Source organism: Erinaceus europaeus, chromosome 14, assembly GCF_950295315.1.
Source record: "Erinaceus europaeus chromosome 14, mEriEur2.1, whole genome shotgun sequence".
NCBI lineage: Eukaryota > Metazoa > Chordata > Mammalia > Eulipotyphla > Erinaceidae > Erinaceus > Erinaceus europaeus.
The window spans coordinates 55,997,868-56,024,164 of record NC_080175.1 but is presented as its reverse complement, the minus strand read 5'-3'; the positions used below and the strand labels follow the sequence as shown (position 1 = coordinate 56,024,164).

General features: G+C 39.8%; 1 pseudogene; it reads right to left on the bottom strand.

Moving 5' to 3' along the window:
• Nucleotides 1-26,297, bottom strand: part of LOC103113429 (uncharacterized) — a 48,895-nt pseudogene that overhangs the window by 9,712 nt on the left and 12,886 nt on the right.

The following is a 26,297-nucleotide window of genomic DNA, read 5'->3' as shown; positions in this document are numbered from 1 at the left end:
GATCCCTCCTCTCTCTCTTCTCTGCGGCCCGCGCACAACAACAACCTCACATGTGTCCTGCACCATCACAACTGAGTGCCCTGGCTTTCTGGTGCCCAGGTTCATTGAGGAGCCTGCTCTAGAATGTTCCCTTCCTTCTTGTGACTACTCTTTCTCCTCCATTTCTAACTGCTCCTGAGGATACTGGCTGCACCTCTCATTTCTTTTACTTTTCCTTTCTCTCCCCCACCCATTCTTTATTTGTGATATAGAGACAGAGAGAAATTGAAAAGGGAGGAGGACATAGAGAGGGAGAGAGACACCTGCAGCACTGCTTCACCATTTGTGAAGCTCTCCCCCTGTAGCTGGGGACCAAATGCTTAAGCTCGAGTCCTTGTGCACTGTGATATTGTACGCTCAACCAGGTGCGCCACCCCGTGACCCCGCTGCATCTCTCATTTCTTTCTTTCTTTCTTTCTTTCTTTCTTTCTTTCTTTCTTTCTTCATTTCTTTCTTTCTTTCTTTCTTTCTTTCTTTCTCTCTTCCTTCCTTTCTTTCTTTCTTTCTCTCTTCCTTCCTTTCTTTCTTTCTTCCTTCCTTCCTTCCTAAAAAGGAAACATTAACAAAACCATAGGATAAAAGGGGTACAACTCCACACAATTCCCACCACCATAACTCCATATCCTATCCCCTCCTCTGATAGATTTTCTATTCTTTAACCCTCTGAGAATATGGACCCAAGGTCACTATGGGATGCAGAAGGTCTGCACTATTCCAGCCTTTAAGTTTATGATTGATCAACAATTTGTTTGTCCTTGTATGTTAACTCTCTTTTCAGCCACCAGGTTCCAGATGCAAGCACCTCTCATTTCTACCCATGCTTATTCTTCTCGCCCACTATGTCTCACAAAGCAGGTAATCATTTTCTAGAAAGCTTGTCACGTGGTCCAGGATTCTAGAGTAAGTGGTAGATTATCTCACATATCATGAGATTGGGGTCCTTGGAAGATCCCTGGAGTATTCCCCCTTTTTTTCTTTATTGGAGGATTAATTGTTTACAGTTGACAGTGAAATACAATAGTTTGTACATGCATAACATTTCCACATAACAACACAACTCCCACTAGGTCCTCCTCTGCCATTAGTTTCCAGGACCTGAACCCTCCCCCACTCCAGAGTTCACTTTTTTTTTAATTGCTAAATTTATTGAGGGGTTAATGGTTTGCAGGATAGTTGCTGACACATAGGTACAGTTTCTCACCTACCCATGACAGGTGTCTGCAAAACACTCTCTTGACAGTCTAGGTCCTTTCCCACATACACAGGATCCCAAAGATCCCTACACTCACCAGGCCTCTCCTTGGCCTCCTCCTGCAGAATCCACTACTCTGGTGCAATACATCAGATGTTTAATTACTGTTTAATTTCTGCCACTGACCTTACTGCAACTTCAACCACTTCATTAGAAAGTGAGGGGGGTATTGGGGGGAAGGGACTGGGCAATGGTGCACCTGGTTAAATGCACATGTTACCATGTTCAAGGGCCCCAGTTCGTGCCCCTTGCTCCCCACCTGCAGGGAGTTCCCAGGCTATGAATTAAGTACTGCTGGTGTCTTTCTTTCTCCCTCTATAGCTCTTCTCTCCTTTCCATCTCTCTGTCTCATGCAATAAAGACAGACAGATAGATGAAAGAAAGAAAGAAAGAAAGAAAGAAAGAAAGAAAGAAAGAAAGAAAGAGAAAGAACAGAAGGAAGAAAGAACAGAAGGAAGAAAGGTCAGCAGTAGTGGATTCATCATGTAGGACCTGAGCCTCAGTGATAACCCTGGTGTCAAAAGGAAAAGAAAAAAAAAAAAAGGAGGAAGAGGAGATGAAGGAGGAGAAAGAGGATAAAATTGTCCAGAAACCAAGACTCTGGTCAATAATCTGGAGAATATTCCCCCATGGGTGTTCCACAGCTGCGGCCAACTGAAGACTGATGGCCTCTTGCCATGACAATAGACATATAATTTCATTGCATTTCCCAGCTTACAACAAAAAGGACATAGCTTGCTTTCCTTCCACTTTGAGTTCAGATGTACATATTACTCTCCCTGGGGCAGGGGTGGGGGTGGGGTGGGGAAGTGGTGGCAGCGGGTGGGGCTAGCACTTTAGTGGAGGCTGTGGTGTGAAACTGGATGCCTCAAATCTTAAAATCTTGTAAAACACTGTTAAGTTACTAAAATAAATACAGAGGGGGAAAAAATGAGGCCTCTGAAAAAATTACTCTTCTGAAAACTGATCATGACAAAATCAGTTTGGGAGGGAACAGTGTTTTCTGTTGTTTGTTTGTTTATTTGTCTGTTTTAAAAGTGTGACACAATAAGTGAGATAAGCCAGAAAGAGAAGGATGAATATGGGATGATCCCACTCATAGAGAGAAGTTTGAAAATAACAAAAGGAAAAACACACAACACACGCGTGTGCAGAACTTGGACTGGCATTGGTGTATTGCACCAAAGTAAAGGACTCTGGGGTGGGGGAGGTGTTCAGGACCTGGAGAATGATGGTAGAGGAGGAACTAGGTGAGAGGGGGTTTAGAGTGTTATGTGGAAAACTGAGAAATGTTACACATGTACCAATGACTATAAAGCATTAATCCACCCCAATAAAAGAATAAAAAGAAAAAAAGAAAAACAAATCAAATAAAAGTATGATACTTTTATTTAGTTTCAAGATTTTATTTATGATAGAGAAGCTAAGAAGGGTGGAAGATAGAGATACAGAGACCCCTATAACACTGCTTCACCATTTATGAAAATTCTCCCCTGTAGATGGGGAATAGGGGCTTGAACAATGGTCCTTGAACACTGCAATGTGAGTTCTCAACTAGGTGCACCACCACGTGGCCCCCAGCATTTTGATATATGTCTCTCTTTTTGCCCTGTTCAGAAATTTCTTCATGCTCTGTATCACCATTTGAGTCTGACCACATGATGTGAGTCAGAGTCTATACTAATGGTAGTCAGCTGTATCCAATGAATATTGCACCAAAGCTAAGGTTTCTGGGAAAGGAAGGAAAGGGACAAAATGGAGGGACTCTAGGGTCCTAGTGCATAATGGTAGAAAAGAACCTAAGTTGGGGGAGAGACTTATCACAGGGAGATGAGAAACTGTATCCATGTGTCAGCAACTGTACTGCAATCCATTAGGTCCTTAGTAAAATGTGAAAAGACATATGAACAAATGTTTGACTTTCATGTTGTAACTACGAGCGTTAGAGAACAGGTACCTTGGCAATCATATGGCACTTAAGTCCTGCAGGGAATTATCCACTAACCAGAGGGTTTCAACTCGAATCAGTCTTCTAAGAATCCTTTTGAAATTTTCCACTTGGTAAGGGTCCCCCAAATCCTGAAATGAAATGTTCAAATTCTGAAGGGAAACACAAATAAAAAGAAAAAGGAAGGTTTTTATCAACTTTTTTAATATTGCCATTGATTGAAAATGCCTGTATATGTTATTTAAGTCAGTGTTTTTCACCTTTTCTTTTTGTCCTCTCAAAGTCTCACCCACACAAACATAATTACAGTGCACAGCATGTCAAGGTTAGGGATGGGTGGGTGGCTAAAGATACAGACCTAGTGGGCTGGGTGGTGGTGTACCAGGTTGATACCATTCATGGGGACCCAGGTTCAAGTCCCCCGTCCTCACCCATAGGAGGGAAGCTCACAAATTGTGGAGATATGCTATGGCCCCACCCCCTCCAATCCCCTTCTCTCTGTCTTTTATGCTTTATTAAAAAAAGTGACTACTGGAAACTGGAGTTATGCACTAAGCTCCAGTGATAACACAGGAAGAAAAAAAAACAATAAAATAACAAGATCCTTTCTAAAAATTTTGAAGCATACATTAAGTGAAATAAGAGGTGAGAGAGAAAAGCAAAGGAGTTGGCAAAATATATTAATTAATCTCTCTTGTACTGTTTGAGAACTGCAGTAGTTATGGTGGAGGGGCACAGAGCTGAGGTGAAGGGTACAGTGATACGCACACACATATACACACACACACGTGAAAATATACCCTTGAAATCTTATAACGTTTTGAACCACTGTTGAATCAGTAATTGTAAGAACTATCAAGAACTTGAAGCATAGTAACTTACTGTGTTTAAAGAAACACAGAGGATGCTATCATTTATTTCTTTATTTAGCCACTGGGGTTCTTGCAGGGACTTGGCATCTGCACAATCACACTATGGCACCTGGTAGATTTTTTTTTTTATAGAGACTCAGTAATTGAGAGTCAAAAAGGAGAGAAGAAGAAAGACACCTGTTAAAAAGACAATTATTTCACTGTTCTTGAAACTTCCTCCCACCCTGCAGGTGGAAACTGGAAGTTTGACCCCAGGTCCTTGAACATGGTAATGTGTGCCGTTCTTAACCTGCCTGGCCCCAGAAGGCTCTGTCTTCTCTGTCTTGAGAAAATCATTAAGTAAAAGTGCTGATGTTTTTTAGACACTTGCCATCATAAAATTTGATACTTATAAGTTCTATATCTAAATAATACAAAAATCCCTAATTTTGAAATAAGATTTAAGAACTGATAGAAGATTATGTCTATCATTTCTACATGAAATGTGATCTCATCAGAGAGGAGTTTTTTAAATTAAAAACTACAACACTGCCAATTAAGTTTTGTTGTTGTTGTTGTTACTGATGTCTTTGTTGTTGGATAGGACAGAGAGAAATAGAGAGAAGAGGGGAAGACAGAGGGGGACAGAAAGATAGACACCTGCAGACCTGCTTCACCACTTGTGAAGCAACTCCCCTGCAGGTAGGGAGCCAGGGGCTTGAACCGTGATCTTTAAGCAGGTCCTTGTGATTTGCACCACATGTGCTTAACCCGCTGCACTACCGTCCGACTCCCCAATTAAGTTTTTTTTAATACCACTTTAGAGTTTCTTTAGATGCTTGCTTACTGATAGTTTTTTTGATGCAAATTAAAGCCTTTTGGGGTCATCACTGGTACTTCACCACTCTAAGCTGACCTTTTTAGATAGATAGATAGATAGATAGATAGATAGATAGATAGCCAGAAAGAGAAAGACCAATACTGAATAATCTCACTTACTGGTGAAACTTTAGTAAGGGAATACATAAGGTGAAAGTTGGACTGGGTGTGGTGTATAGCACCAAAGCAATGGACTCTGGGGAAGGAGGGAGAAGGTCAGGATGAAGTGACACTGGAATTCCGATGTGTTGCCTAGACACCAGTCAAGGGGAGATGAGAGACTGCACACACATTACAGTGGGCAAGGACCAGGGCTCAAGCCCCCAGTACACACTTGCAGGTGGAAAGCTTCATAAGTGGCGAAGCAGTGGTGAAGGTCTCTCTCTCTTTTTCTCTTCTTCTTCTCTCTCAATTCCTCTCAATCTCTATTCAAAATAAATAAATATCTTAAAGTATTTTTTTAACTACAGGGGAGAAAATAATTTGTTCTGCTGGTAATTTCCCTTTTAAAAAAAGTGCTGCAATTTGTAATAGCCAAAACCTGGAAGCAACCCAGGTGTCCAACAACAGATGAATGGCTGAGCAAGTTGTGGTATGTATACACAATAAAATGCTACTCAGCTATAAAAAATGGTGACTTCACTGTTTTCAGCTGATCTTGGATGGACCTTGAAAAATTCATGTTAAATGAAATAAGTCAGAAACAGAAGGATGAATATGGGATGATCTCACTCTCAGGCAGAAACTGAAAAACAAGATCAGAAGAGAAAATACAAATAGAACCTGAACTGGAATTGGCGTATTACACCAAAGTAAAAGACTCTGGGATGGGTGGTAGGGAGAATACAAGTTCAAAAAGGATGACAGAAGACCCAGTGGGAAAACTGGGAAATGTTATGCATGTACAAACTATTGTATTTACTGTTGAATGTAAAACATTAATTCCCCAATAAAGAAAATTTTTAAAAAGTGCTGAAGCTAGGGAAACAGCAAAATGGTTATTCAAAAGAAAGATCTTCGAGCCTGGGACTCTGAAGCCCCAGGTTTTATTCCCAATATCACTTTAAGCCAGAGCTAAACAGTGCTCTAGTCTCTCTCTCTCTCTCTCTCTCTCTCTGTGTGTGTGTTTGTGTTTGTATGTGTATCTTTCTCTCTGCAACTCTCTCATTAAATAAATAAATAAAATATATTAACATATTAAAAAAGGGGACAGGAGAGACAAAATAATAGTTACATAAGAGACTTTCATGCCTGAGGTTCCCATACTCCAAGTTTTACCACCAGCACTACCATAAGCTTGAGCTGAGCAGTACTCTGGTATAAATAAAATAATAAAAATGTGTCATGCTTAGTTAAGTAATGGGGTCAGAATTGATCTGTGAGGGGAAAGGACACCCTCTTTGCTTTGTGAGGCCTCACCGTGCAGTCTTCCCAGTTTTCTTGGAGCCACGTGTCCCACTGACTTTTTTCAAGAGCATTTTTCCGCAGAGGCGAGGTCCTCTCCTCCTCCTCTCTGAAAAACACATCTCCTGCAGAGGGTCCTAGGTAAGAACCACCAAGGGAGAACCTGAAAGAGCTTTTCATGTACAAGACAGACCAGATGCTCTTCGCTGATACTGGTTGGTTGCCATCTAATCTCATTCAGTGTCAGCACTGACAGAAAGGTTATCTGATTCATACCATGCACTGTTGGAAGTATAGGAAGTACCAAGATGTGACTTCATAAAGTCCAGTCTGCCTTCTGCCTAACCTGATTTGTGGAGGGGTGAGGACAAGGACCACTCCAGAATTTTCCAGTTATGTCTTTTTCTCTTCTCTTCTTCCTTCCTTTCTTCCTTCCTTCCTTTCTTTCTTCCTTTTTTTTCTTTCTTTCTTTCTTTTTTTTGGCTGTCCTTGTCCTGATTTTCTTCTCTCTTCCTTTACCTTCTCTTTTCTTTCTCTTTTTTGTCTTTTCACTTCCCCTTCCTTCTTTCTTTTTCCCTTCTTTCTTCTCTCTCTTTTATTTTTCCATATCATTTTGTTGGGGGAAATAATGGTTTACAGGGCAGTTGTTGACACATAGGTAGAGCTTATCTCTCTCTGATAGCTGTCTGCACACCATTCCCACCACCCACCTTAATTTCCTGCCTCCCTTTTTCCTTCTTTTGTCGGGCTGAGCTTCACTGACGGGAGACAGACGACCAGGGACTCATGGTTGAGCTGTACGCAGTATCTCTTTATTCATGCAGGACACAGCGCAATCCTTACCAAGCTAGACTAAACTAACAACTAACTAAAACGAACAATGTTGTCTTTATATATACTTCCCAAGTAGGGTGTGAACAGGATGTGACGAAGAGAGGGTGGAGAGAAAAGTGACTGGTGAAAATCAGGGTGTGACAAGGAGAGGATCAGGGTGTGACAAGGAGAGGGGGTGGAGCAGGTGAGAATTCTACCACTAAACCACCAATGCCCTGGAGGGAAGGTGGTGCTTTATGTAAATATAAAAGTGATTTATGTAAATAGACAGCAGTGGTTATGTAAATAGAATACAGTGGTTATGTAAACAGAATGCAGTGTTAAGCAGGGGGGATTTAAACCAAATGAAACAGAAGGGGTTTTTAAAAGCAGAATTAGAAGATACCAACATTCTTCCTTTCTTTTTCTTCCTTTCCCTTCTCTTTCTTCTAACTTTCCCTTCTCTCTTCCTCCTTCCCTTTCCCTCTCCCTCCATCTCCCTTTCCATCTCTCCTCTTTTCCCTTCTCTAAATCTCTCTCTCTCTCTCTCTCTCTCTCTCTCACCACAGTACTGCTCAATTCTGGCTGTTGGTGTTTCTGGGGCTCAAATCTGACACCTCTCACATGTGCTGTCTCCCCAGCTCTGTTTATCTACTTTCTAATACTGGAAATAATTTCTCTCTCTCTGAATATCTTTGCTCTTACATTTCCCAAATAAGATTTAGTTTAAATAAGTTAAATCTCTACTTTGAACACACTATATCAGAATCATAGATACTACCAAAAGATAATCAAGATTATGAAATATTTGAACCATCTGACTCCTCTTTCTGCTTTAGGAACTCTAGTGATTGTTACCTACAATATATTTGCTACTCATGCTCAGGGGTCAGGTGGTGCATCTGGTTAAGTACACATGTTATAATGCACAAGGACCTGGGTTCAAGTCCCTGGTCCCCACCTGTTGGGGGGAAGCTTTACAAGTGGTGAATCAGGGCTTCCAGTGTCTCTCTATCTCAATTCCTCTCTATCACCCTCTCCCCTCTAGATTTCTGGGTGTCTATATCCAATAAATAAAACAATATATAATACAAAAAAATTACTGCTTAGGCTCTCACATCACAAAATGAGTTATACAAAACAGGAAATAAGAAACAAATCAGGAACTTTGTTCTTAAGGTTTACAGTGAAATGAATAACTATTAGGAAAAAAAGGGCTATTGATTGTTTTAAATTGTTCACAGTTACATTATCCATAGTCCAGTTTCTAAAGATGATTAGAGATTAGCTCTAGCTCACATTTTTACATGCAAATTTATTTTTTTTTAAATCCAATTTAGCACAGCACTAGAAGTAATGTCATGGCTATAACATGTGAAACCTGTTTTCTTTTACTAGAACACTTTCAGTTCTGAGCAGACAACTTGAATCCATAAATCCTTTGGGAATCTTACAGAGCTATGAAATAAATGGACAGAGGAATAACTTTGGAGAAGACTCATGAGGCTTAATAAAAATGCTGAGCTATGGTACTTTGAAAGCACCCTAAGCTTGCTTATTGCCAATGAACCCTATACTCTGCCACTCTATATCACAAGCAAACATCATTCTGACTTAATGGCAACCAGGCCCCTGGCAGCAATTCTAATGAAATAATTTCAAGTCCCTCCCAACCCAAATAGTGTATTTCTGTGAGTCATATCTGGTACCACTTCCGTGCACTTCGCCATCTCTATTTTTCTTATTCCATAAGAAAAGAAGACACCAAAGCCAGAAGGAACAGACTTGTTTTTGTGGCAGGTTGGAAAGGGCAATAATAGAATTCCATGAGTCTACTAGTAAAGGATTCATGGAAGACCATAAAAAGAAAGAAGGAAAGAAAGAAAGAAAGAAAGAAAGGAAGAAAGAGAAGAAAAGAAAACTCAGCCAATGAATACATGAGAAAGTGTTCAGCCACTGATTATTAGAGAAATGCAAATGAAGACAGTAATGAGATACCACTTTACACCTATGAGAGTGTCATACATCAGAAAGAATAGAAGCAACAAATGTTGGAGAGGATGTGGGGGAAAAGAGACTCTACACTGCTAGTGGGAGTGTAAACTGATTCAGTCCTTGTGGAAAACAGTCTGGAGATTTCACAGAACACTAAAAACAGACCTATGCTATGACACAGCAGTATCTCTCCTAAGGATTAACACAAAAGAAAGAAAAACACCCGTCAGAAGAGATCTATGTATACCTATGTTCATAGCAAAATTCCTAATTCCTAAGTTGCACGAAACAACTCAGATGAGCAATGACAGATGAGTGGCTGAAAAAAAAAATCTGATATATACCAGAGCATGAACGTGCACACACACACACACACACACACACACACACACACACACACACACACTACTCAGCCATTAAAAATGCTGAAGGCATCTCCTTCTAGTCATCTTGGATATAACTCAAAGACATCATGTTAAGCGGGACAAGCGAAAAAGAGGCCAAATACCTAATGATCTCACTTACAAGTGGAAATTAATATACAGGGGGCAAGGAGGGAGAACACAAAGTGAAACATGGAGTGGGCACGGCGTATTGCATCAAAGCCAGGGCTATGAGGAAGGAGGGGGAGGAAGTTGGAAGAGAACTTTGGCTTCTTGGTGCATAATAAAACTGTGCCAGTGTGTCAGTGACTGTAAGGTAGACACTAGGTATCCAACAACAGATGAGTGGCTGAGAAAGTTGTAGTCTATATACACAATGGAATACTACTCAGCTATTAAAAATGGTGAATTCACCTTCTCTACCTCATCTTGGATAGAGCTTGAAGGAATCATGTGAATTGAGATAAGCCAGAAAGAGAAGGACAAATATGGGATGATCTCACTCATGGACAGAAGTTGAGATATATAAGAATAGAAGGGAAAACACAAAGTAGAACTTGGACTGGGTTTGCTGTGTTGCATTAAATAAACTACTCTGGGGCTGTGAGGGGCTTTCAGGTCCTGGTACATGATGGTGAAGGAGGAAGATGTTTCACTGTTTTGATTCAAGCATCAGTTCTTTCATTGGACTCAGTAGAAAGCCTGGGTGTGACCTGCCTTTTGGGCATCTCTCTCAAATCAAAACACATAGTCATCACCCAGTCACTGGCTGTCCCTGATAACATCAGTCTCACAAAAAATCCACAGAGAAAGCTATTCAATATAAGCAAATCATCTTCCTTAGCTAGGATTGCTGGAGTTAAAAGTCACAAAGCTGAAAATCCCAGAGCATTGATGTTGTTAAGTGGAGAGACCTGTGTTCCGCTGTCTTTAATATCTTTCATCTCTCCCCCAGTCTGGAAGCTCTCTGTGTGTCACAGATACCCCCAAGTTACTATAAATCCACGCCCTAGATAAGTTTAGTTCTATAGTTCTCCTCTTTCCATGATCTCTTTCAAAAGTTCCTTAACAATTAATTGTACACCCAAGGTCAGTTTCCTCTGCCTATTAAATCAGATTAAGGAACCTCAATCTTGGCTGGAAATTGAAGACCTGTCCCAGCAGCTGAGAGCTAGTCTCGAATATTTGACAGTTTGGAGGTGTTGATGGTTTTTCACCCTCCATCTCTGAGCTGGCTGTCTGTCCTCTCACTAGATTCCTGACTCATAACAGATGCAGCTAAATTAACTTTCCTGCCTGTTTTCAGACAGAAATAATAGATTCTGGAAAAGAATTCTGCCTGTAGCTTGCAGAAGTTTGTTTGTTTGTTTTGCATTGGTAAGAGCTAAACTGTTCTTGAACTAGCTGTCAGTCTTGGGAAATTACTGGTTATCTCCCACCAGGCAACCTCTCTATTTCTCCTCCTCCTCATCCCCATCCCCCTCCCCTCCCCCTCCCCTCCCCCTCCCCCTCCCCCTCCTCCTCCTCCTCCTCCTCCTCCTTCCTCTTGCTACAGAAGCTTTCTACCTTCCCAGAGTGCCTTGTTTTCTCCACCCCCTGTTTTAGCCAATCCCGTCCCGACTTGCCACTTCCGGAATTCTCCCATAAAAGTCTCTGCTGTTTGCGCTTTCTCTCTTTTTTTTTTTCTTTTCCTCGACCTGACCCAGAGAAGGGCTGCTGTGCATAGTGGGAGGCAGCCATTTTCCTAGCTCCACATGGCCTAAACCACTCTGCTCTCACCCATTTCTGGGGTGCCCACGTGAATAAAGATTTGTGTTCCCTCTCCACTCCAGTCTCTTCTCTCTCCCCTACGATGCAACTGTACATCTTTCTTCCTCTTCATCTTCCTCTTCCCCCTCTCCTCTTCTTCCTCCTCCTCTTCTTCTTTGTTGATAAACTCCTAGTATACGGCCTCTATTTTCTCTGTTCTCTTTCCTTCTTGTCTCCCCCATCACCGCATTCTCTTGTTTGAGAAATATTCTCTGCAATGTCTCCAGATGACAACTCAGATGTAAACACTAGTACTATCCGGTACTAATAGTACTGACTATGGCTGATAGTGGCACGCATATCAGTATTTTAAAAATAGGAGTCTGTGCAGGTTTGCAAAGAGAGCTGACAGAGTTAAAGCATAAAACTATGTTTTACTCAATTTCCAAAAATTAAGCTATTTTAATCTTCCTTTGTAAAGGAGCTCTGAGTAAGAAAAAAAAAGGTATAAAGGTTATGTGAGTAAAATAGTGTAGTTAAGAGGAGGAAATAGACAGGTTGATTCATCTAGAGCAAACTTTTCTTTTTATTGAATTAGTTATTTTATTATTGGATACAGAGAGCAAAACTGAGAGGGGAGGGGGAGACAGAGAGGGAGAGAAACAGAGACTCCTGCAGCCCTGCTTCACCACTTGTGAAGCATCTTCCCTCCAGGTAGGAAGCCAGAGGCTTAAACCTGGGTCCTTGTGTAGGGCTTAACCAGGTGCACCACTATCTGGCCCTGCAAAGTTTTCTATAATCTACTATAGAGGTTGGGGAGACAGCAAAATATTTTCATGCCTGAGTCTCTGAGGTTCCAGGTTCAATCCCCAGCAGCACCATAAGCCAGAGAGAGCAGTGCTCTGATCACTGAATCTTTCTCTCTGTATCTCTCATTAAAACTAAATAAATAAGCTATGTATATAACATATATATTATAGAGCTTCAAGTCAGTAAATACAGACATGCTATACTCAAAATATAAGTGAGACTGCTTACTCAATTCAGTAGAAATTATGCCTAATGTTATTTCATCAGCTTTTAGAGGTTGTGAAAGAGACAGGAGGAGTTGATGGCAACTGTTCTTATGTATATGATAAATGTTTTGAAACTACTTATAGAAATCAAATACTATGTGCATTCAGTGCTACAGATAAGACAGCCTAATGCTGTCTTAGCAGGACATCTGTAGAAGTTGGTGGGATGGAAAGGGAGCCTTAAGACAATGACTTTCCTTTCCAACGTAAAATGTTTAGTGAACACAGAAAATGAGATGACTGGGCCTGTTAAGATTTTATTTTGATGATACTTTACAAACCTATGTAGAGTTTAATCAGGTTCAATTATCCATATAAATGATGGTGCTGTTTGCAATGATTCAATGCAGTAAACAGACTGTGTTTCTGACAAAGGTTATTAGCTAGAGACATTTACTAAGATCCAGAGGAGGGAAATGTAGAATTATAACATGACTTGGGTGATGTTTAAAAAACATAAAAGGAGAGAAGGCAAGATAACTCACTTGCATAGTGCACCTGCTTAGTCTTAGGAAGGGCCCAAGATCAAGCCCAGTTCCCACTGCATTGAAGAAAGATTCCATGCTGTCTTTCTATCTATGCCTCTGATTTTGTATCTGGAAAATTTTGGGGTGTTGAAACCCCAATGATGAGGAAGAAAAAAAAAAGAAATGGAAAAGAAAGAGAAAACAGAAAGAAGTATTCAAATTACCAAGATTCATGAAAAATGAAATGAAATGAACTCATAAAATGAGTTGTTTACTGTCTCAAAAATTTAATTATAAAAAATTCTTTTTAGCTATCAGGGAATGGGATGGGATATGGAGATCAGGTGGTGGGAATTGTGTGGAGTTGTACCCCTCCTATCCTATGGTTTTGTTAATGTCTTCTTTCTTAAATAAAAAATAAAACTCTTTTCAGGCTGAGTGGCAGCACAACTTGTTGAGTGCATATATTACAATGTGTAAGTACCTGGGTTTGACCCTCTTGTCCCTACCTGCAGGGGGAAAGCTTTTTGAGTGGTGAAGTAAGATAGCAGATGCCCCTCCTTCCTTTTGATTTCTGGCTGTCTCTATTCAATAAATAAATATACATATACGCACACACACACACATATATATAACAATAAAAATATTTTCAAAAAAGGACAAAAAGAGAAGTCAGCTTCATAGTGGCTATTTCTGCATAATGAAATTGTCCCTAACTCGATTCTCCTTTCCCAAGTCAACTAGGAATACCAAAGGAGATCATCTGGGACCACAACAAGACAGGACTAGAATGACTTCTGGAACCCACTAAATCACATGTGGCTCATGGACAGAAAACAGCCTAGGGAGAGATTAAGTGGCTTATAACAGTTTGGCAGTTTACCAGTTGAGACACTACCTCCAGTCTACTTCACCAACAAAAAGATGGCTGAAGGGAGGAGAGGACTCCCCTAAGACTCACCAAATGCAACTCTGAGTCTTCATTGCTACTGCCCTCAGAATCTGGAGCAGAAAAGGGGAGGCCCTGAGCTGACACCAGAAGACAGAGAACTAACCAGGAAACTCAGGAGAAGATCTATACCTTGGTGGCCTAGTGGTGGGGCTGTGAGAGTCTCTTTGTATAACCACTGGATTATCTCTGCCCCACCCTGCTTTATCTCTTGGCCAGGAGTCAGGGATTAAGCTAAGAAGTCTACTTATAGTTTAAATTCACTCAGGCTCTTTTTCAGGGAAGAAAAAGAACAAAAGAGGCTTTTATGCCACTGTGCTCCAACTCAGGGATTAAAATAATATTGAAACAACTATCAATTTCCACAACTCTGAACCCTTTAATTACCTTACTTAGACACAAGTCAATCCAGGCAAGAGTGATCAGTAATTTGAAAAGTACTGAGAGAGGTACCTCATAACATACTGTATAGAATGGTTAAGCCAACAAAAAGAAATATTGGAGATATGAACCAGGACAAGAGTCCAGCTAAAAGCCCCCCAAAGGTTGCAGCAAAAAATAATGAGGTCAACATGCAAACACTAGTTAAGGAAATAATCACAGGAGTGAGTAAAGAGTTTGAAAGAATTGTCATCAGAAATGCAGAAACAACAAATGAGATCCTGGAAGAAAGCACTAATTATCTCAAGGTTATTAGAGAGCTGAAAGCTGAAATAGCTGAGCTAAGAACACAACTAGCTAAACAAGCTAAAACAGTATCAGAACAGGGAAACAAAATAGATGAACTCCAGAAAACAGTAGAGGGGAGAGAGAATAGAATAAATGAGGCTGAAGACAGAATTAGTAAGATTGAGGAAGAATTAAGTTCCAGAGATAACTAAAAAAGAAGCAAGAGATCTCAAAAAGAGATTAAGAGATACTGAAAAGAACAACAGTGACCTATGGGATGACTTCAAAAGAAATAATATACATATTATTGGCTTACCAGAGGAAGAAAGAGAGGGAGGGATAGAAAGCACTCATCAGGACGTAATATCTGAGAACTTCTCTAGTCTAGACAACATCAAAGACATAAAGATTCAAGAAGCCCAGAAGGTCTCAAATAGAATTAACCCAGACTTAAAGACAGCGAGGCACATCATATTTAGAATGGAAAGGAATAAAGACAAAGAAAGGATCCTGAAGGCTGCAAGAGAAAAACAAAGAGTCACCTACAGAGGAAAACCCATAAGATTAGCAGCAGACTTCTCCATACAAACACTACAGGCCAGAAAAGAATGGCAAGATATCTATAGAGTGTTCAATGAGAAAGGCTTTCAACCAAGACTACTGTATCCTGCCAGACTGTCATTCAGACTAGATGGAGGCATAAAAACCATCTCAGACAAGTAACAGTTGAATAAAAACAACTATTACCAAGCCTCCCCTGAAGGAAGTTCTGAAAGGTCTCCTATAAACAGTCATACCACCATAAATAGGCCATATATCAGAACACTCTAAAAATCTATAAGAATGGCATTAAAATATATTCAATCTACAGTATCTTCAATCTAGCTTCACCTACTATCTGTTACAGTTCTTTCACTCCAAACCTAACCTCATCAAAGCAAGGACTGCAAAAGCTAATAAGGGCAAGAGACTGGTATATTTTAACAATGATTCTTTAGTCACTATCAGCCACCCCATCAGCTGGGGCCCTAGTCTGGGAAGCCTGAGATTCCCAAACAGACATGATGGGCCTAGACCTCAAATAAATCCTTCTCTCCATTTTTACTAGTCATTTCTATCAAGAACAACACAATAGACCCCTTTGTGGGCCCCCATAGGACCTTTCCCTAAACTTGGATCAACAATGGTAGAGAATATTCCATCCTCCGAAAGGAGGTTGGACAATATACTCTATGATACACCTGAGGAAAATGGGTCCTGATATTGGGGCAGCTTGGAACATTCCTACTTATGACCACAGAATGTGAGCTCAGATCTACAGGGATGCAGAGGTCACATAGGCTCCTAAGCTGAATATGGGCCCCAGATCACATCAAATCGATGGGGTTTACAATCAACCATATTTATACACCTTTTCCATATTTGGGAGCTACTCTCTTCCCTGATCCAGCTTTCTCGTTCTTCTACCAGCCATGACATCATCTCCCTAGACAATAATTAGGATCCACCTGCATATCAGATTTCAGGCTCGGGCAAAAAAACAAAAAACAAAACAAACAAACAAACAAAAAACCCCACTAGTATTGCCACAGGCCCTTTGGAATACAACTAAAATATGTCTACTCATTATCTACAAAATGGAGACCCCCCAACTCTTCATCTGCACCATTCCAGCCTTTAGGTCCATGATTGGTCAACAATTTGTTTGGCTTTGTATGTTAACTCTCTTTTCAACCTCCAGGTTCCAGTTGCTAGCATGATGCTGACCAGACTTCCCTGGACAGACACCACCACCAATGTGTCCTGGAGCTTCGAACCCCACCCTGCAAGGGAAAGAGAAAGAGAGAGGCAGGCTGGGAGTATGGATAGACCTACCAAAGCCCATGTTCAGGACCTTGACCAGATGGTTTTACAAATGAATTCTACAAAACCTTCAAAGAAGAACCAATACCTCTGCTTTTAAAAGTCTTCCAGAAAATTGAAGACACTGGAATACTCCCTTCCAGCTTCTATGTAGCCAACATCACTTTGATTCCAAAAGCAGACAGGGACACAACCAAAAAAGAAAGCTACAGACCAATATCTGATGAACATAGATAATAAAATTTTGAACAAAATTCTAGCCATCCAGATATAGCAGTATATTAAATATATTAAAAAGATTGTTCATCATAACCAATTGGGGTTTATCCCAGGGATGCAAGGTTGGTTTAATATATATAAATCAATCAGTGTCATCCACCACATCAATAAAAGCAAGACCAAAAACCACATGGTAATATGAATAGATGCAGAGAAAGCCGTTGACAAAATACAACATCCCTTTATGATCAGAACACTACAAAAATGGGAATAGATGGAAAATTCCTGAAAATATTGGAGAAAATATTGGAGTCTATATATATAGCAAACCTATAGCCAACATCATACTCATTGGTGAAAAACTGGAAACATTTCAGGTACTAGACAGGAATGCCCACTATCACCCTTATTATTCAACATAGTGTTGCAAGTTCTTGCCATAGCAATCAGACAGGAGCAAGGAATTAAAGGGATGCAAATTGGAAGAGAAGAAGTCAAACTCTCCCTATTTGCAGATGACATGATAGTATACATAGAAAAACATAAGGAATCCAGCAAGAATCATGTGGAAATCACCAGGCAATATAGTAAGGTATCAGGCTACAAAATTAACATTCAAAAGTCAGTGGCATTTCAATATGCAAACACTAAGTTAGAAGAAGTTGAAATCCATAAATCAATTCCTTTTACTATAGCAACAAAAACAATAAAATATCTAGTAGTAAACCAACCAAAGAAGTGAAAGACGTATATACTGAAAATTATGAGTCATTACTCAAGGTAATTGAAAAAGACACAAAGAAGTGGAAAGATATTCCATGTTCATGGGTTGGAAGAATTAACATCATCAAAATGAATATACTACCCAGAGCCATCTACAAATTTAAGGCTATCCCCATCAAGATCACAACCACATTTTTTAGGAGAATAGAACAAATGCTACAAATGTTTATCTGGAACCAGAAAAGACCTAGGATTGCCAAAAACAATCTTGATAAGAACAGAACTGGAGGCATCATACTCTCAGATCTCAAATTGTATTATAGGGCCATTGTCATCAAAACTCCTTGGTACTGGAACATGAAGAGACACACTGACCAGGTGAATAGAATTGAGAGCCCAGAAGTAAGCCCTCACACCTATGGACATATAATCTTTGACAAAGGTGACCAGACTATTAAATGGGGAGAGCAGTGTCTCTTCAACAAATGGTGTTGGAAAAAATGGGTTAAAACATGCAGAAGAATGAAACTGAACCACTATATTTCGCCAAATACAAAATTAAATTCCAACTTGATCAAGGACTTGAATGTTAGACCAGAAACTATCAGATACTGAGAGGAAAATATTGGCAGAACTCTTTTCCGCATAAATTTTAAAGACATCTTCAATGAAATGAATCCAATTACAAAGAAGACTAAGGCAAGCATCAAACTAAAAGGCTTCTGCACAGCAAAAGAAACCACAGCCCAAACCAAGAGACCTCTCACAGAATGGGAAAAGATCTTTACATGCCATATATCAGACAGGAGGCTAATAACCAAAATATATAAAGAGCTTGCCAAACTCAGCAACAAGAAAACAAATAACTCCATCTAAAAATGGGGAGAGGACATGGACAGAATATTCACCATAGAAAAGATTCAAAAGGCTGAGAAACACATGAAAAAATGCTCCAAGTCTTTCATTGTCAGAGAAATGTAAATAAAGACAACAATCAGATACCACTTCTCTCCTGTGAGAATGTCGTACATCAGAAAAAATAGCAGCAGCAAATGCTGGAGAGGTTGTGGGTGAAAGAAACCCTCCTGCACTGCTGGTGGAAATGTAAATGGGTCCAACCTCTCTGGAGAACTCTCAGAAGGCTAGAAATGGATCTATCCTATGATCCTGCAATTCCTCTCCTGGGGATATATCCTAAGGAACTCAAGACACCCATCCAAAAAGATCTGTGTACACATATATTCTTAGCAGCACAGTTTGTAATAGCCAAAACTGGAAGCAACCCAGGTGTCAACAGATGAGTAGCTGAGCAAGTTGTGGTATATATACATAATGGAATACTACTCAACTATTAAAAACAGTAACCTCACCATTTTCAGCCAATCTTGGATGCACCTTGAAAACATCATGTTAAGTGAAATAAGTCAGAAACAGAAGGATGAATATGGGATGATCTCACTCTGAGGCAGAAGTTGAAAAACAAGATCAGAATAGAAAACACAAGGCGGATGCTGTTGCTGTTGTTGTTGTTGTTGTTGTTGTTGTTGGATAGAACAGAGAGCAATCAAGAGAAGAGGGGAATACAGAAAGGGAGAGAAAAAGACAGACACCTGCAGACCTGCTTTACTACCTTTGAAGCAACCTTCCTGCAAGTGGGGAACCTGGGTTTGAAATGGGATCCTTAAGCAAGTCCTTGCACTTTTTGCCATGTGTGGTTAACTTGCTATGCTACCGCCCAACCCCCCAAAAAGTGCTTTTAATGATAAATTTTCCATATTTACAATGTCTGACCTTGATAAAGGAAATCTGGGGACTAGGGAGACATTTCTCCCTATAAGATCACCAAGTTTCATGCCTCCATGACTGAGACCCCATAAACTATAAGTTAAATCATTGACACTACCATACACTAGAACTGAGAAATGTTATAATGTGTTTAGTATCTTTAATTCTCTTTCTCTTTCTCTGACAAACACATACACACACAAACACACACATAGACACACAGACTTATTCATGTATACAACGAATGCACACATTCATTGATTATTTTCTATTTACTTATTTGGGTAGAGATAGGCTGAGAGAAACTATATGGAAGAGAGAGATAGAGAGATAGCATGAGACACCTGTAGTGCTACATCATTGATCATGAAGCTTCTTCTCTGCAGGTGGGGAACAGGGGCTTGAACTCAGGTCCCTGTGCACCATAACATGCACTCTACCAAGTATGCCACCTCCTGGCTTCACACGTTGATTCTTTTACCTTCTCTTATTCTTGGACAGCACAGTTGACTTCCTTTGATGTCATGTTGTTCAACCTTAAGCCAAGTGAGGTACTTCACAGAGTCTGATGGAATCTTTACAATAAAAGAGAAGAGAGATATGTGACAATGTATGATTTGTTTACTTTTAGGTATAGCAGTAGTGCAAATTTATGCCAAACATTCAGCAGAATTTAACTGCAGGTAGCTAGTGGTTGGAGTCTAGTCTTAAATGGCATATTTGTCTTCCATTTTGTACCTGCAACTGATTTATGTGTGATGAGAAATAGAAGAGGAAATATATATGCCTAGCGATTCATGAAGTTAATTTACACCCCTAATAAATTTCCATTTTCTAGTTACTAGAAACTCCATTTTAGAGAAGTTCTTATTGAATGAGGCTCTTCATTACATGAGACCCCCCAAATCCCTCTATCTTGCTCCAAATATACAAGTCGTGCCTTTTTGAGGACACACAAAAGGATGTCTCCACATGTGACAACTACTGTAAACACTTGATGGTGATCATCATCTTTTTTTCACATCATGAAATTATCACTCAAAAGTCATGGCTTATGTCAGGCATGAAATGCCAGCCCTTCACCCTCATTACTCAGGTGAGACCTTTCCTTTCATGGCATTCTCTAATTCCATTCCAGGAGGTTAAACCTAGATATAGACCAGGTCCCGTAAGATAGAGCATATGTTCACATGTATCCATAAATTAGGGCAAAATATATACCTGAAAGCAAAAATACGCAATAGTCTGTAGTGAGTCAGTATCAAGTTCATAATGAAACAGTGTCTACTTAGATACTCTCCTCACCTGCTTCCTATTACAGTTCTCTCACTCACTCCAAAGCTAACCTCATCAAAGCAAGGACTGCAAAAGCTGAATAAGGGCAAGAGACTGGCATACTTTAATGATGACTCTTAAGTCACTATCAGGCCACCACATTAGCTGGGGCCCTAATCGGGGAGTCCTGAGATTCCCAAACAGACTTGATGGGCCTAGACCTCAAATTGAGCAGTGGGCTGGCTGGGGGTGGGGGGATATATGTATTTTTTTAATGAAGCTACTCAAATGTATATTTGAGTAGCTTCATGTTTTAAATGGAACCAGTAACAAAATTTCCCTATCTCGTCAGTGGTAAGACTGAAAAGTTCACATGTGAGCAATTACTTGAGATACTCAGGATTTCCTAACTTGTTCATAGAAATTCATTCATTCCTCTGAAGTACTCTGTAAAAAACAATAACCACAAATGCATTTTATATTATTGAAGAATGTTGTTCTTGAACTATTCTTGGCTCTCAGTTAACATGTTTGTAGTATTCATCATTTTGCAATTCATTAAATGCTTATAGATTTTTTTCCATGCTTCTTTCTGACAAAGAATAAGACTTTCTTACAAGTTAAATATTCTGGAGTTGGAACACCTCACTGCCTCTTTGTGCTTCAAAAGGCTTTTGTTGGGGTAAAAATAATCTAATCTAAGGCAAGAAACCTCCCATTTTTAACTGACATCTAATTTTGTTCAAAACCTTGTTTTATTTATCTTTTTGATAAAAGATGAGGCAGAGAGAGAGAGTGAGAGAGAGAGAGGCAAGAGAGACACTAGCAGCCCTATTCTATTATTAGTGGAGTTTCCTCTTTGCAGGGATTTGAAACAAAATCCCCACCAGGGATTTGAAACAAAATCCTCATGGGTAGTAATGGGTATACCGCTGCCCAGTCTCAAAACTCATTTTTTTTCAAAGGATTTATGTGGTTGATTTGGGGATTTCTGTCATTGTAGGAAAACCCTTTTGTTTCTTTGCTAATTTTTATTTAAGTTTGTTATTGTGACAGTTTATTCTTAAAAGTAAAAAGAATGAAGACTTCTGGAGGTGTGAGTAGGAGCTATTTCAGACTGCTCACGTGTGGAAGTAGGTAAAACAATAAAAAATCAGCTGGAAACTCAACAAAACGCAACCAGAATTTCTTCAGAAACTCACTAAGTCACAGGTAAGTATAGACAAATGTGGCCAGTGGATGAAAGGGGGGTGAAGATGAGATCCTAGGGTAGCTGGGCAGTAGCACACCTGGTTAAGGGCACATAGAACTAAGCACAAGGACCCATGCAAAGATCTGGGTTCAAGCCCCTGGCTGCCAATCCAATGCTAGGTAGAATCTAGAAATAGTTATTGTACAATTGGGGAGAGAATCTGGGGTCCAGCCCAATCAGTCACATTCCTTTTGTGTAACTAAGTTATATCCATTTCTCGGTCTCTCTTTTTTCTCTTATTTTATCTGTTATCTACATATTTTTGTTATCTCTCTTAATCACTTCTTCTTCTAACATTTGCCCTTCTTCCGTAGCCGTCAACAGCGTCAGGTTGAGCCTGATGTAAAGTTTCGAGACCTCCTTTGAATCTGGAGAGGTGGCAGTCGTTGACTATGTGGGTCATAATCTGTCTGTAGCCGCAAGGGAAGTTTGGGTCGTCTGTAGCCGCAGGGGCAGTTCGGGTCGTCTCTGGCTCCCCAGCGATGGAACATAGCGGCGCACCGGCCATGGCCTGTTCGATAGTGATTGAGGAGGGCCCAATCATAACATGCTAGGTCAAAGCCGGGTTGACGCTTGCAGGGGTCTGTGATGAGGTGTTTGTTCTTTACCTCAGCTGACTGCCAAGTCAGAAATCAGACTGTTATTTATGCCCTCTTATCACTTCACTTTCTTATCTCTATTTTCTGTCTTATTCACTAAAGAGTGATTAAGTGAAAAATTTAGATATTATTGAAGTCCCCAAGGCCAGTTATAAAAATAACTCCCAGTCAACTCCCTGGCAGGAAAGCAAGAGATAATAAACTACCTTGCTTCATTCACTTCAAGGACTGAGTTAAAGAAAAAAAAAACTGCCAAATTTTTATAATTGTGACTTATTAAACAACTCACTTAGCCACAAGTAGATCTAGGCAAATATGATCAAGGGATTGAAAAGATGTGATGGAGGGACACCTTAAAGTTTAAGAAGCTGTGTTCAGCATAAATCATCTTGCTGTTTCAGTAATCTATTTCTCTCTTCAGCTTGAACACAAGAGATCCTACCTCTCATCTTCGAAAGGCAGTGATGTCACTATTGTCACTATTAGACAAATAGCTCCATTCACTCCTGAGACCCAATAGGTCAGAGGCCACCTCACACTACACCTGAACAGCAATACCCAGCAAAAAAATTTCAATATACACAAAACATAATGGAAAAACCAAAAAGAACCATTGCAGAAATGAACCAGGACAGAAGTTTGCAAAAATTGAACAAGCCAGAAGCAAATAAGAAAGATGAAAATATCCAAACACTAACTGATGAGGAAAGCTTTTGAGGGAAACATCAGAAATGGGGAAATAACAGAGACTCTGAAAGACAACATGAACCATCTCAAAGTAATTAGAGAGCTAAAAATTGAAGTTGATTTAAGAGCCCAATTAGTCAAATATGCCAATACAGTAACTGGACAGGGCAATAAAATAGTTGAACTATAAGAAAATAGCTGAGGGCTGGAACCAGAAAACACCTAGAATTGCCAAAACCATTTTGTGGAAAAGAAACAGAAATGAAGGCATCACACGCCCAGATCTCAAACTATATTATAAGGCCATTATCATCAAAACAGGCTGGTACTGAAACAAAAATAGGATACAGACCAGAACAGAAACAGAAACAGAACTGAAAGCCCACAACTAAACCCCCACACATATGGACATTTAATCTTTGATAAAGGGGCCCAAAGTATTAAATGGAGGAAGGAGGCTCTCTTCAATAAATGGTGCTGGGAAAACTGGGTTGTAACATGCAGAAGAATGAAACTGAACCACCTTATCTCACCAGAAACAAAAATCAATTCCAGATGGATCAAGGACCTGGCCAGAAACTTTCAAATACTTAGAGGAAAACATTGGTGGAACACATTCCCACCTAAACCTCAAGGACATCTCTGATGAAACAAACCTAATTGCAAGGAAGACTAAAGCAGAAACAAACCAATGGGACTACATCATATTGAAAAGCTTCTGCACAGCCAAGAAACTATCACACAAACAAAGAGACCCCTCACAGAATGGGAGAAGATCTTCACATGCCATACATCAGACAAGAGACTAATCACCAAAATATACAAAGAGCTCAGCAAACTTAGCAACAAAAAAGCAAATGACCCCATCCAAAAATGGGCAGAGGACATTAACAAAACATTCACCTCAGAGGAGATCCAAAAGGCTAACAAACACATGAAAAATTGTTCCAGGTTGCTGAATGTCAGAAAAATGCAAATAAAGACAATATTAAAATACCACCTCACTCCTGTGAGAATGGCATACATCATAAAGGACAGCAGCAACACATGCTGGACAGGCTGTGGGGACAGAGGAATCCTTCTGCACTGCTGGTGGGAATGTAAATTGGTCCAGCCTCTGTGGAGAGCAGTCTGGAGAACTCTCACAAGGCTAGACATGGACCTTCCATATGATCCAGTAATTCCTCTCCTGGGGATATACCCCAAGGATTCCATAATGCCCAATCAAAAAGATATGTGTACACCTATGTTCATAGCAGCACAATTCATAATAGCTAAAACCTGGAAGCAACCCAGGTACCCAACAACAAATGAGTGGCTGAGAAATCAGTGCTATATATACACAATGAAATACTTTTCAGCTATTAAGAACAATGAACTCACCTTCTCTGATCTTTGATGGAGCTAGAAGGAATTATGTTAAGTGAGCTAAGTCAGAAAGATAAAGCTGAGTATGGGATGATCCCACTCATCAACAGAAGTTGAGAAAGAACAACAGAAAGTGAAACTAAAAGCAGGATTTGACTAAATCTGGAGTAGGGCACTAAAGTAAAAACCCTGTGGTGAGGGTAAGGGTGGACATTCAGCTTCCAGGGGCGGTGGGGGTGTGGGTGGGGGATGGAATGGGACACAGTCTTTTGGTGGTGGGAATGGTGTTTATGTACATTCCTATTAATTTGTAGTCATATAAATCACTATTTAATTAATATGAGAGGGGAAAAATTGATTGTATGTCTCAAACTTTTTAAAGAAAGACTAAATCTTTTTTAATACATAGGCTAAGTCTTTGATATGTTGACTCTCTCAAAAGCCTAGACAAGGAAGAACAAAAGCAACCGGTGGCACAGCTATATACAAGATGTTGAGTATTATACAACAAATCCTAACAAAGGGACTTATCAAAGTTAACCCAATTACCAAATAATGTGATAATAACAATAACTATTCATTGTCTTCTTGATCCCTAAGACAGCAGGAATCTTACATTTCCACTATAAAGTCTATATTTCCCCCAGTCCTGGAACCTTAGGGTGGGGAGCAGTTTCCTGCATGCTCTTCTCAATTCATAACGAATAATATTGCATCCGCCTATCACAACCTAATCAATGCAATGAGTGCTACCTCAGCATGCTTCACTTCAGGCTATGTCCAGAGACTTCAGGTGTGGAATGACAGCCCTTCAGATTCATTACTCGGGTGAGACCTTTCCTTTCATAGTATTCTCTAATTCCATTCCAGGTGGTTCACTTTCTAACAAAGTCCCAAAACCTAGATATAGACCAGGTCCCCTGAGATAGAGCATATGTTCACATGTATCCATAAACTAGGGCAAAATATATACCTGAAAGCAAAAGTAAACAATAGTATGCAGTAAGTACCCCTCCAACACTTCATATGCACTATTCCAACCTTTAGGTCCATAATTCTTCAACAATTTGTTTGGCTTTGTATGTTAACTCTCCTTTCAGCCACCAGGTTCCAGATGCCAGCATGATGCCGACCAGACTTCCTTAGACAGACAACCCCACCAATGTGTCCTGGAGCTCCAATTCCCCAGAACCACCCCACAGGGAAAGAGAGAGGCAGGCTGGGAGTATGGATTGACCTGTCAACACCCATGTTCAGTTGGGAAGCAATTACAGAAGCTAGACTTTCCACCATCGGCATCCCACAATGACCCTGGGTCCATACTCCCAGAGGGTTAAAGAATAGGAAGGCTATCAAGGGAGGGGATGGGATATGGAGTTCTGGTGATGGGAATTGTGTGGAGTTGTACCCCTCTTATGCTATAGTTTTGTCAGTGTTTCCTTTTATAAATAAATTTTAAAAAAGAAAAAAGAAAAGCTCTATCCCCAAATAAAATCACCTTGAGAAAATAAATAAATAAATAAATAAAATAAAAATGGTTAATTGACCTTCTTCTTTTCATCTTGGACACAGCTTGAAGAAATTATGTTAAATAAGTTAAGCCAGAAAGAGAAGCATGATCCCACTCATAGACAGAAGTTGAGAGATAAGAACAGAAAGGGAAACACAAAGGAGCATTTGGACAGGGTTTGGAGTACTACACCAAAGTAAAAGACTCTGGGGTGGAGGAGGGGCACTTTTCAAGTCCTCTGTTGGGGGTTGGAAAAAATAGATTGAAAATTTGAAGTTCTTTAACTGCTTAGATTTCAGTTCTGAGTATATATTCTTTTAGTCTAAGCATTTAATCATTCAAATTGTAAACTGAATGAACTCTGATAGTGAGGTTAAATTTTTAGAGCATTTTAAAATAACTTTTTAAATTATTGTTACTTACAACATTAGACCAGATAGTTGACATAATTAAATGACATAAAGCATAATGAATACAAATATAATACAGTAAATTCTAACTTTGTAATTCAAAAAGGAAGAAAGAGAGAAAGAAAGAAAGAA